The 10,644-nt window shown below is 44.4% G+C and overlaps 1 protein-coding gene across 2 annotated transcripts in view; it reads right to left on the reverse strand.

The window, feature by feature from the left end:
* The window catches only part of USP45 (ubiquitin specific peptidase 45), a 128,233-nt gene that overhangs the window by 42,982 nt on the left and 74,607 nt on the right, over positions 1-10,644 (reverse strand). The window lies entirely within an intron of this gene.

Raw genomic sequence — 10,644 nt, forward strand, 5'->3', positions numbered from 1 at the left:
CTCCTCTCCTCCAAGCTTTTCAGTAGTGTTGTCACTGCTATTCTTACTTCCCTTCTCATTCCACCATAAAAAGATGCAGTTCTACAAACATATAAAGTAAATTCCTGAAATAAGAGTACTCCAAGGATAATATCATTTCATAAATCATCAGGCCATAGATATTTCAACTGCAAGCAACTGTTGGAAGTCTACTAATTAAACTAGGAACCAGCAGTTCCCATGGACTGTATTTTTACAGTAAGTTTTTAAACTTTATTTTAAATTGTTGAAACCCACCTTGGAACCTTAGGGTGAAGGATGAGTTAATAATAATAGAAACAATATGGACAATGCTTTCCTTTCCTTGATGACCATGGGCTGAGTCACCCCAACCACTCACATTTAGTAGTTGCTCAACAACCACCTAAAATCACAGGCAGTATTGCCTCCTTGTCTGTGGCAAGACAGTTGCATGCAAGCACAATCAGGATCAGGCTTTTAGCATTAGTATGGGTTACTGGAGTGGAGGTGTGCTAAAAGCCCTTCTTGATACATGGTGGGGTCTCCACATTTTCTGTTCATTGGAATCAGGAACCAGCCGATACAATAAATACAAATTATTACCAGTGGCGTAGCGTGGGTTGTCAGCACCCGGGGCAAGGCAAGTACGGTAATTTGTGCCCCCTAACCCGTGGATTTGTGCCCCTAACCCGTGGATTTGCGCCCCCTAACCCTAACCCCCAGATGTTGCGCCCGGTGCGGCCGGCCCCCCTTGCACCCCCCACGCTACGCCACTGATTATTACTACTACCCACATGATTGTGTCAATTGATTCAGACCATTAGATGGCTTTTTTTACCTGTGATATCATCTGAAGAATCATCATCTTGATGCTGATTTGACTTTGTGTGTGTCTTGGTTTTGATAGGGATAGCCCTTGATGGATCTTTTACCCGCATCTGTTATCTGCTGGAAAATAAATGAAGAAATATGTATTGCTAATATGGAAAGGTTTGGCTGCCATAAACGACTCCTAAAATTCTGCATTATGTTGACAAAGAAATGCAATAAGCAGCCCCTCTCTCAAATAAATGGCCTGGAGAGCTCCCAGCAGCAATTATTCCCACTGCCTTAATTGGCAGTGACTCTCAACTTATGCTTAAAAATACTGTTGTGCAATGAAACTGGAGCTTGCCAAAAATAGTGGAAAGGGGCTACATTTTTTAAAAGGAAGTTTGACTATAACTCTGCCTACTTTTAGTATAACTTTGCATAATGCAGACCCCAATTAGACATCCCTGGACTTTTCATTGGAGACATGAATGCCTTACAACAACCCTATTGGTACTTGCTACTATGACATTTCTCCCCCAGGAATAGTGTATTATTTATACCTTACATTTTATGCCATCCTGCTTCCAAGGACCACAGGGAATTCCCATCCATTTTATCCTCACAACAAACCTGAGAGGAAAACAAGCCTGAGTGACAGTAGCCCAAAGGCATTCAGTGAGCTCCATGGCCAACCAGTTATCCCCAGGCCAAGGCCAATGCTCTCCTCAGAGCTAGAACACTGGTTACTGCTGCTGTATTAAAAGCAATTTTAATAAAAGAAAACACTTAAAGCTTTTATCTGTTTTATACAGCAGTGACTGCCTGATCAATACTTAACCTCACGATAATTACAGGATAAGGCTTGGTTTTACATGTGGTCAAAAAGCATGGATGATGACAGGTCTTGCTTCCTCCCATTTTCTATGAATGACATGTTTACAGATGTCTTGCATTTTCACATGAGCTACACGCAGATGTGTTTCGTAACTACCTGTGGCATTTTAGATGTCCAGAGCTAGATCAACTGTCACCCAATTACAGTCAGGACCGTATTCATCATGACTAGCAACTGGACAATGTCATCAATCAGCAGATAAGACATTTCAGCACAGCGACAGCTCTGAAAGCCTTTCAAAGCATACAAGCACTTAATGCCTCCTGGAGCAGTAAAAGAACCAGAACTACAGGCTGGTAGTAGCAGAAACGCTGTTTCCATCCCCAAACGTCATTTGAAATTCTCAAAGTGTCATAACCATGATATTCCATGCCATAGGCACATCCCACCTACAACATTACTGGGGAGGGCGGGTGCCAGAAGATTACTTCTCTTTTCCATGGGGTTCTGTGGGGATCCATCACTGGCACCCTCTACTCATATGCCAGATACACAGCTAAGCTATCACAGAAGGGTCATGTAAAAACTCAAAAGCAGGGGAGACAAGACACACACAGAACAGCAGCAATCTCCCAACACCACCTTCTGAAGCCTCCCAGTAATGCATGAGTAATGGTACAGCTAACACAGCCCATTCCCACTCCTAATTCACTTAATAGGTCCAGAAGGATACCAGTCTGGATCAGAATCCCCCTCTCAGCATGGGGCATCAATCACGAAAACACAGGAAGCCTCCATCTCAAACGATATCACGACCTATTTCAGTTCATCCATAGAGCTGGCCTGCCCTTTTCTGCTCTGTTTTTTGTAGGTATAGGAAGTTAGACTCTAAATCAGGCGTAGGCAAACTCAGCCCTCCAGATGTTTTGGGACTACAACTCCCAAGATCCCTAGCTAACAGGACGAGTGGTCAGGGATGATGGGAATTGTAGTCCCAAAACATCTGGAGGGCAGTGTTTGCCTATGCCTGCTTTAAATCCACAACTCCAGGGTATCTAGAGAAGCCTTTTTCAGTAGAGGCCTTGCTACTGCTTCTTTTGAAGAGGATGTAACTGAACCTTCCCTGAAGGTTCCACAACTTAGAAAATACAGACCTCACTGACTCCAATCATCACTAACTTTGATGCATATGGATTGAACAGGCAGCACACTGGCATGGACTGAATCCAGCACCCTGTCCACATTCTTAGGTCTCAAAAATCTAAATTAATCCAAAGAACTCCCAAGTTTCTGAATGCCTCAAATTATGGAAGACTACTGTAGCTCAGACTTTAATCCATATGTGACTGGCCCATATGGTGAGCCACAAACTACCAGCTACAATATCTGCCGAAGCAGCCAAGGCCCTGAACTGACCCTGCTCACCCATGGATCTTCCTGGACAGGAATAAGAATAAGAAGGCTTCTTGTTCCAGTTAAGACTAAGCAACACAGTCTTTCTGAGATTTAGAATGCTCCTGTATCCTTTGGTTGTCAACGCCAGACTGCTGGCTTCTCTACTTCAAATCCTTGGTGCAACTCCAGGCTCACCACTACCTACAGCTCATCCGTGATAGCTGTAGATGTTGAACCTGAGTCCAAGTAATTTTATCCACAAAACTCTAAGGAAACCAGAGTTTGTTGAATTTACCATAGTAAGCAACTGAGATTTCCAATTTCTCAGCAAGAAAAGTGGCAGACTGCAACAGGCCCTTAACCATTTGGGAAAGCTCAGCAGGACAATCCTATCTGGGCATAATGATGGCAAAAATGAAATCTCATTACTGTCACCATGGACTAGGCTTTAAAATAGGTTCTACAGCAGAATTCAGACGTGCAGAGGCTTAAAATCCCAAAAAAGAAGCCACAGCCCTCATTTTACAGACACAAATCAGTCATTAGGGGGTTGGACTCGATGGCCCTTGTGGTCTCTTCCAACTCTATGATTCTATGATTCTATGATTCTATGATTAGCTGATCAGAATAAATTACCAGATTTCAAACTGTGACCTGTAAAAAGCATTGGGTCAGATACTAGTTAGAGTAAGCCCATCATTGCCATGGTGGCTATGAAAACCTGAGCACATCTCTTAATTCAGCATACAAATGAAAGTCACTCAAGACAACAATACTAGGAAAACCTCAACACCTCTTCAGTGATTTAGTTGAAGTCTGTTGGTGATAGATACATCAACAAGTACACCAACCAAAGCATATCCCACATGCCTTTCACGTGGACCATACAGGTGGTTACAAGAGACAGGGTCTTTCTCGTAGTGACATCAAAACTTTGGATTGTCCTTCTTGGATAAATCTGTCATGAATCTCTTCCTGAATTTAGATGGATTCTGAAAAGTTATTTTTTCTGTATTCAAGAAATTGATTTATTCCAGTCCTACTATTTGATGGTTTTAACTGCGGATTTTTAAATGAGTAAGTAGGTTTTACTGATTCTTGTTTTTATAAGCCATTCATGTCTTCCAAGGTCATTCATGTGTGTCACTACAGTTTGCTTCATCACAAATATTTTTGACAACTCTCTACAGTATTAAACTAAATGTTGAAAAGAAGGGAAATATCTGCTTGCTGGCCATCTTTTATGATCCAATTTAGATGCTGCTTCTATGGTCAGAGAACCCAGGAACTTGGAGATAATGGGTTCTGAAGTGTGGCTCTGGTACAGCCCAAGGGGAAACATATAGTGGTTGACAAGACAGCAGGATGTCAGGCCAATGGAATGATTAGCACTCTTTCCTAGAAAACCACTAACTGCCGAGGGTGTAATATTACATCACTTTTTTCTACATAGCAGGCTGCCCCAGTTTGTTCTTCATGACACATGTCAATCTCAAACCAAGGACAAGTTGCTCTACATTGGACACTACCAGCAAAACCCAAGACAGATGGTGTGCTGTTGCACAACTTAAGGGGGAACAAATCTACAGAATACCAGTTTTGCAATATTTCCTGGAGAAATCTGACAAAAGCTTTACAACTCAAGTACATTATCAAGAAACTTCTCAAGTCAACAACATATAGCCTACTTGTAAGCTGCAGTGCTGTTTTCATTTTGAAGCCAGAAAGAGATACTTAGGAAGCTAAATTACAGTAACTGGCACAAATATTCTGAAATATTTGGCTCAGTACTGCATAGCGGTAACTTTGCACAAGTGTTATTCAGGTGGCTGTATTTCATAGAAGTTGCTTGGCTCATGTTACCACTTTAGTTCAGTGATAGGGCTGGAAACAATAGAGGATGTCCACCATGCTGCAAGCATGAAGGGGTGGCTACTGCTAGAAACAGGATGTTAGATTTGTTGGGCCTTAGTCTGATCCTGCAATATATTTCTTATCCAAGAACAAAATAAAAAGTAAAAGCAAGTAAAACACACACTCATTAAAACTACGTATTTTCTCATTAAGTGACCAGCACTCAGAGAAGATGTAGGTGTTACGGAAAAGAGTGGAAGCAGTACATTTTTTTAAAGCATTTATCTCACTCAGGGTGGCTTGCAACAATTAAAAATTACCGTGTCACAATAAAAGAACCTAGGATCGAACAAAATGCAATAGAGGCAGGTGTGACTGATAAAAACCAGTTCTTAAAATAAAGCATTATTTGCCCAGTAGGACAAAGTACATCTGAAAAAAATTCTAGGGGTTTAGGTCTGCACAGCACAGAGGTTCTACACGATTCCCACGGAAATGAATGAAAAGTCATACAACTGATGGATGAACTGAACCCTAAAACTCCAAGTTGATGCCACTGCTACAAAGTTGCCTGTGAAGGACTGCAATCTTAATATCGGTGTGGGCGGAGAGGGATGAATTAACAACCACATTCAACATTATCATGGGCTCTGCCAGCAGGGTGGAAGTGAAGACAGAGAAATGTTCTGCGCCACTCAATAGCTTTCCTGGCTCCCTGAATAAGTTATTCCACTTTGCCTAACTATTCTTTCCAAAGAGAGGGAAACAGGAAGGAGACATTTAGATACACAAAGAAGCATATCTTCATATCTCCCTGGTCATGGTCGAGGATCCTTCAGATCCTGGCACCTACTGGCACACCACAGAAACACCCATTTTTTGCCCTTCTGACATCAGATATTGAACCAGAGTGCCAGAAGCACCGACACAATCAGAGCTACAATACCAAATCTCCCTCTTTGAAGCTGGAAAATTAGATGTAACCCGTCCTGGGAGATACCCTCCGAGGGACCATATGATTGAAGTCTAGGTGGAGCAAAGTACATCTTTGTGTCTCTCGATACAAGGCAGCTTAAGATACCCCACCCCCAAAAACAAAAAAGACTGTGCTCATCAAATAAACTGGATTTCAAAACCCTTTCCAATTACTTATTTTGATTCACAAGAAAAAGGATAAACATGCTTGATCCTGCTCCCTTTTTCCTCTAACACTGAACCACATGACGAAGGGCAAGGCACATATGACACAAGGGCTTACTGGTATAACTAGAAGTGACTAGACAGCAAGTCTGATTCTTTTTTAATTGTTTGCATTTCTGGTCATCTGTCACAATTTAGGAATAAAGTTCACATTTATAACAATGAAGCAAAGGAAAACTTCATTGATATGCACAAACCTATCAGTCAGCTTCTGGGCACCAAACAGGTAAGCATGCAAGTGGGAAAAAGTACAAAGGCACTCCAATTAGCTTTTACTGAGCCAGTTTCTATAATATATATGTAATAATTAGCTATTCCTATCCAGCAGAAGTCTATGATATAGAATACTATATTCAACAATGAACCAACCCTTAGAAGCACGTTATGGGCAGGCTTCAGCTAACCAGCCCTGTAAGCAGAAGCCCTGAAGAACTTCCACAACGCTCCAGAGCTGGTGGGGAACCTGTGGGCCTCCAGATATTGCTGGACTACAATTCCCATTATTTCCTATCATTGGCCATGCTTGCTGGGGCTGATGGAAGTTAGAACAGCATCTAGATAGTCACAGATTTCCCAACCTGTCCTAGAGTTCTTAATGATTTTTTCTTAAAACATGAACTCCAAGAACTGGGTCTCCTGCAGGTGAAAACAGTGTTCAAAACTCCCATTGTTCTAGGTGCATTTTGCGACAGGGAATTTCATCAGCGCAAGCAGTTTCTGAGCTCTGAGCTCTGAGCTCAGTACTGCGCCTAAAATTTCCAATTAAAACTGTAGAGTGGAATGAAAGGAGGACTTTTTCTGCCTCCCCACTTCCAGCTACTATCTGAGGACTGGAGAAGAGACCCTCTTAAGAATATTAGGGGGTGGGCGGGCAGGGGAAGGACTAGACCTTGTGAAAAATGAACATAATATTTTAAGTGCAGTTCATTAATTTTCAGTTTTGCATTCTTGTTTTTAAAAAGCATGCCTAGACATTCTGTTGTTGTGCCCATAACCTAGGTTTAAGGTGCCATTTACGTAGCTCCTAGCCTTCATATCTCAGTTTCTAACACGGGGTGGAAAGGGGTAGTCAAATATTCACAAAATATTGTTCTGTGCTATTTGCACTGGCAGTTTGAGGTTGGTTTGTTCACACTTCCTCTTGAGCATTTATTAGAGCTCTGTGTGACTTGGCAACTTGCATAAGTGTGTACCAACAGAAGGCAGCCTCAAGCAAGGCAGCTCAGCTTACCTATTTTGTTTCTCCTCCTTTGGGACTAATATAGCAACAACTCCCCGGACCCAAACTGCCCTTACTACTTGACTCACAATTTCCTGCGGACATATACAGGACACATTTTTTCCCCCACCTTAGGTGCTCTTTATGCTTTTGCAGTACCCATTCACCATGACCAGCAAAACAACTATCTCCTTGCATGATCTGAACATGTTTTCTTGGAAGCAAATCCTGAGGTGTTCAGTAAGGAATGCTGTACACTACAGAGGGTATGTATTCCCTAGATCAGGGCTGGGGAAACAATTGGCCCTTCAGATATCACTGGAGTACAACACTCACCCTCCCTATGCTGATTAGGGCTGATGGGAATTGTAGTCCAGCAACACCTGGAAAGCCCAAAGTTCCCAAGATTTGTACTAGTTCATAGAATTGCAGCGTTGGAAGGGATCCCAAAGGCCGTCTAGTCCAACCCCCTGCAATGCAGAAATATGCAGTTGGCCTGTATGAGGACTGAACCTGCAACCTTGGCACCACAGAATCTTGGAAGGGACCCAAGTCATCTAGTCCAATCCTCTGCAATGCTTAAGTATCTATGACAGATGATCATCCAACCTCTGTTTGAAAACCTCGAAAGAAGGATAGTCCACCACCGCTTGTGGGGGTCTGTTCCACTCCTGAAAAGCTTACTATCACAAGGTTTTTTCCAAATGTTAAGCCGGAATCTCCTTTCTTCCAACTTGAAGCCACTGGTTTGATTCCTACTCTCCAGAGCACGAGAAAACAAGCATGCTCCCTCCTCCATGTGACAGTCCTTAGGATATGGCTATCCTATCTCTTCTCAGTCTCCTCTTTTCCAGGCTAAACATACCCAGCTCCTTCAAGCGCTCCTCATAAGGCTTAGTTTCCAGGCCCTTGATCATCCTGGTCAACATTCTTCAATTATGGTGCCCAGAATAGGACACAGTATTCTGACTACAGCAGAATAGAGTGGTACTATCACTTCCCTTGATCTGGGCACTGTACTTCTGCTGATGCAGCCTAGAACAGCATGAGCTGTTTTGCTGCCGCCTCACACTGTTGACTCTAGCCAACTAGGCCAACAATAAGTTAGTGGGCACATTCATTTGGGCAGCAAACACCTTGGAGCCCAGGGGCGAGGCTTTAAAGGCCTGGGCCCTTTAAAGGCTCGGGGAGAGCTAAGCGTTCACCACCCGGGACCCGGCCTACCAGTTCGGCCGCCAGGGCGAGCCGGGCTCAAGGAGGTGCAAGGTGGCGTCACAGTTCAACCCCCAAAAGTGTCCCCAGTCAGCGCAGGCCGCCTGCCTAGGCCACGACTGAGGAAGGCCGGGGCAAGGGCGCCTCAGCCACCGCCTGCAAGACCTCGGGCCCTCGGGAAGCACCGCGGAGCCCTTAGCGGGGGTCCCCAGGCACTGCAAAGCGGACGAGGAAGGGCCCACATGCCGCGCAGCCCCTTCCCCGCCCAGCACCTCGCGCCCCCACCGCTTCGGTTTCCACGGCCCCCACCCAAGCGAGAGGCCTCCCCTTAGCTCGCCTCCCCCAGCCCGCCGCACTCACCGCGCTGGGCGACGGGCTTCGCCCTCGCAGGCTGCAGGCTGGAGCGGCGGCAACAGAAGCCAAGGAGGAGGAGGAGGAGGAGCAGGAAGCGGCAAAGGAAGCCGAGCTTCGGCGAGGGCCGCTTCGCTCGCTCGCCTGGGCTGCCCGTCCCGCCCCGAGAGCGGCTAAGCGAGAGCCGGGGCGGTTGAATGGGGCGGGATTGTGTGTTGGGGGGGTCCGCTCTGCTTTGTAAACACCAGCCGGAGCTGCCGCATCGCCGATAGGGAGCCGCCTGTATTTACATCGATGTCAACCCCCGTTGAAATTGCTGGTGCCCACGTGTTTGGAGAGGCCTCGCTCGCTCCTGACTCCCTTGAAAACGGGTGCGGCTGTTTGCACCGGGAACGCAAGCCATCATCGCGCTAAATGTGCACAGCGGCTTTTATTCTCCTCCATCGTTAAAGGAGCAAGGCGTCACGTCCTAGGCTACGAATTGTGCAGGATTCCGGATTGCCCCAGCCCTTGCCCTTTATGGATCTGGAGATGGGTATAGGAGGGCTGATCCACCGGATCGGTGCTTTGTCTCTTGCCTGACAACAGTAGATGTCTAAGATCTGAGGCAGAGTGGGGCCTTTCTAATGATCCTATTAACTGGAAGTGCCGGGGATTGAACCTGGTGCCCTGAATATTTTAACTGAATATAAAACTAAGCCCTTGTTCTGCATGTTTTACTTCTGAACAAACGATTCGGCTCAAACCACTAGGTTCCATTTAAGCCAGGACGTATTTAGCATTGTTCAGGGTTTGAGCATGTGTAATTGTACTTCTGGGCATATGCAGAGTGCATTTTCTTGATAGACTATGAATCTAGAGTCACACATATACTTGGGTGTTTCCAATAAAACTACTGCATGTTGTACCCTGCAGAGAGTTCTGGGAAGTGTCCATTGAACTCACTAAATGGCAAGGCTGCTTGTTAGAACAGGCCACACCCAGTACTTTCAGGTGGCTGCATAGGACCCAAAGTTGAGACTTGAGATTTCTGTCTCAAAGTCCTGTTCTAAGGGCACCTCTGCCCTAAAGCTCCATCAGAACAGATGCCACAACTCTATAATACCTTGTTATTTTTAATGTTTTGTCTGGTACAGCACCATACCACTGACTCTACCTCTTTCTTTCCTGCCATCTTTCTTTGTATGCCACATAAATAGGCAAATTTACTAAATAGCACAAATTAGATCCATCTTTAGGTTTAGGAAAGATTAGCACAGTGGGAGTGGATCAATCAGAATATTGCGTATATGCCGTGTATACTGCAACACTTGACTTACTTTTTAATTACGCTATCATAAATATACTCTTCTATCTGTAGAAAAAGGAATGCCATATGGATAGGCTGACAGCCAGCAACCAGAGAACCAGTTTATATGACAGCTTAAATTAATCACCCTTTTATAGAGATGTTTTATCCTCGTTTAATTAAAAACCAAGGGGAAATCCTGTTAGACATTTCTTCAAATTCCACCTTTGCTAATGAAAATGTGTTTGATCAAAATTCTTTTAAGAACTGTGTCAAAGACTATCAGAAAGAAGCAGTATTTTTCCAAATCTCAGTGCCATTGGTTCTAATCCCACCCCCAAAATTATGCACCCTGTTGTAAAAGCATAAATGCATGGAGATGTCCTCCTTCATTGCTTCACTGACATGAATGGGGAAATTTGCACACATGGCATATACATGCTGCACATGCAAGACAGTTGTCTAATAAATATGTCC

Source organism: Podarcis bocagei, assembly GCF_964188305.1.
Source record: "Podarcis bocagei genome assembly, chromosome: 3".
Taxonomy (NCBI): domain Eukaryota; kingdom Metazoa; phylum Chordata; class Lepidosauria; order Squamata; family Lacertidae; genus Podarcis; species Podarcis bocagei.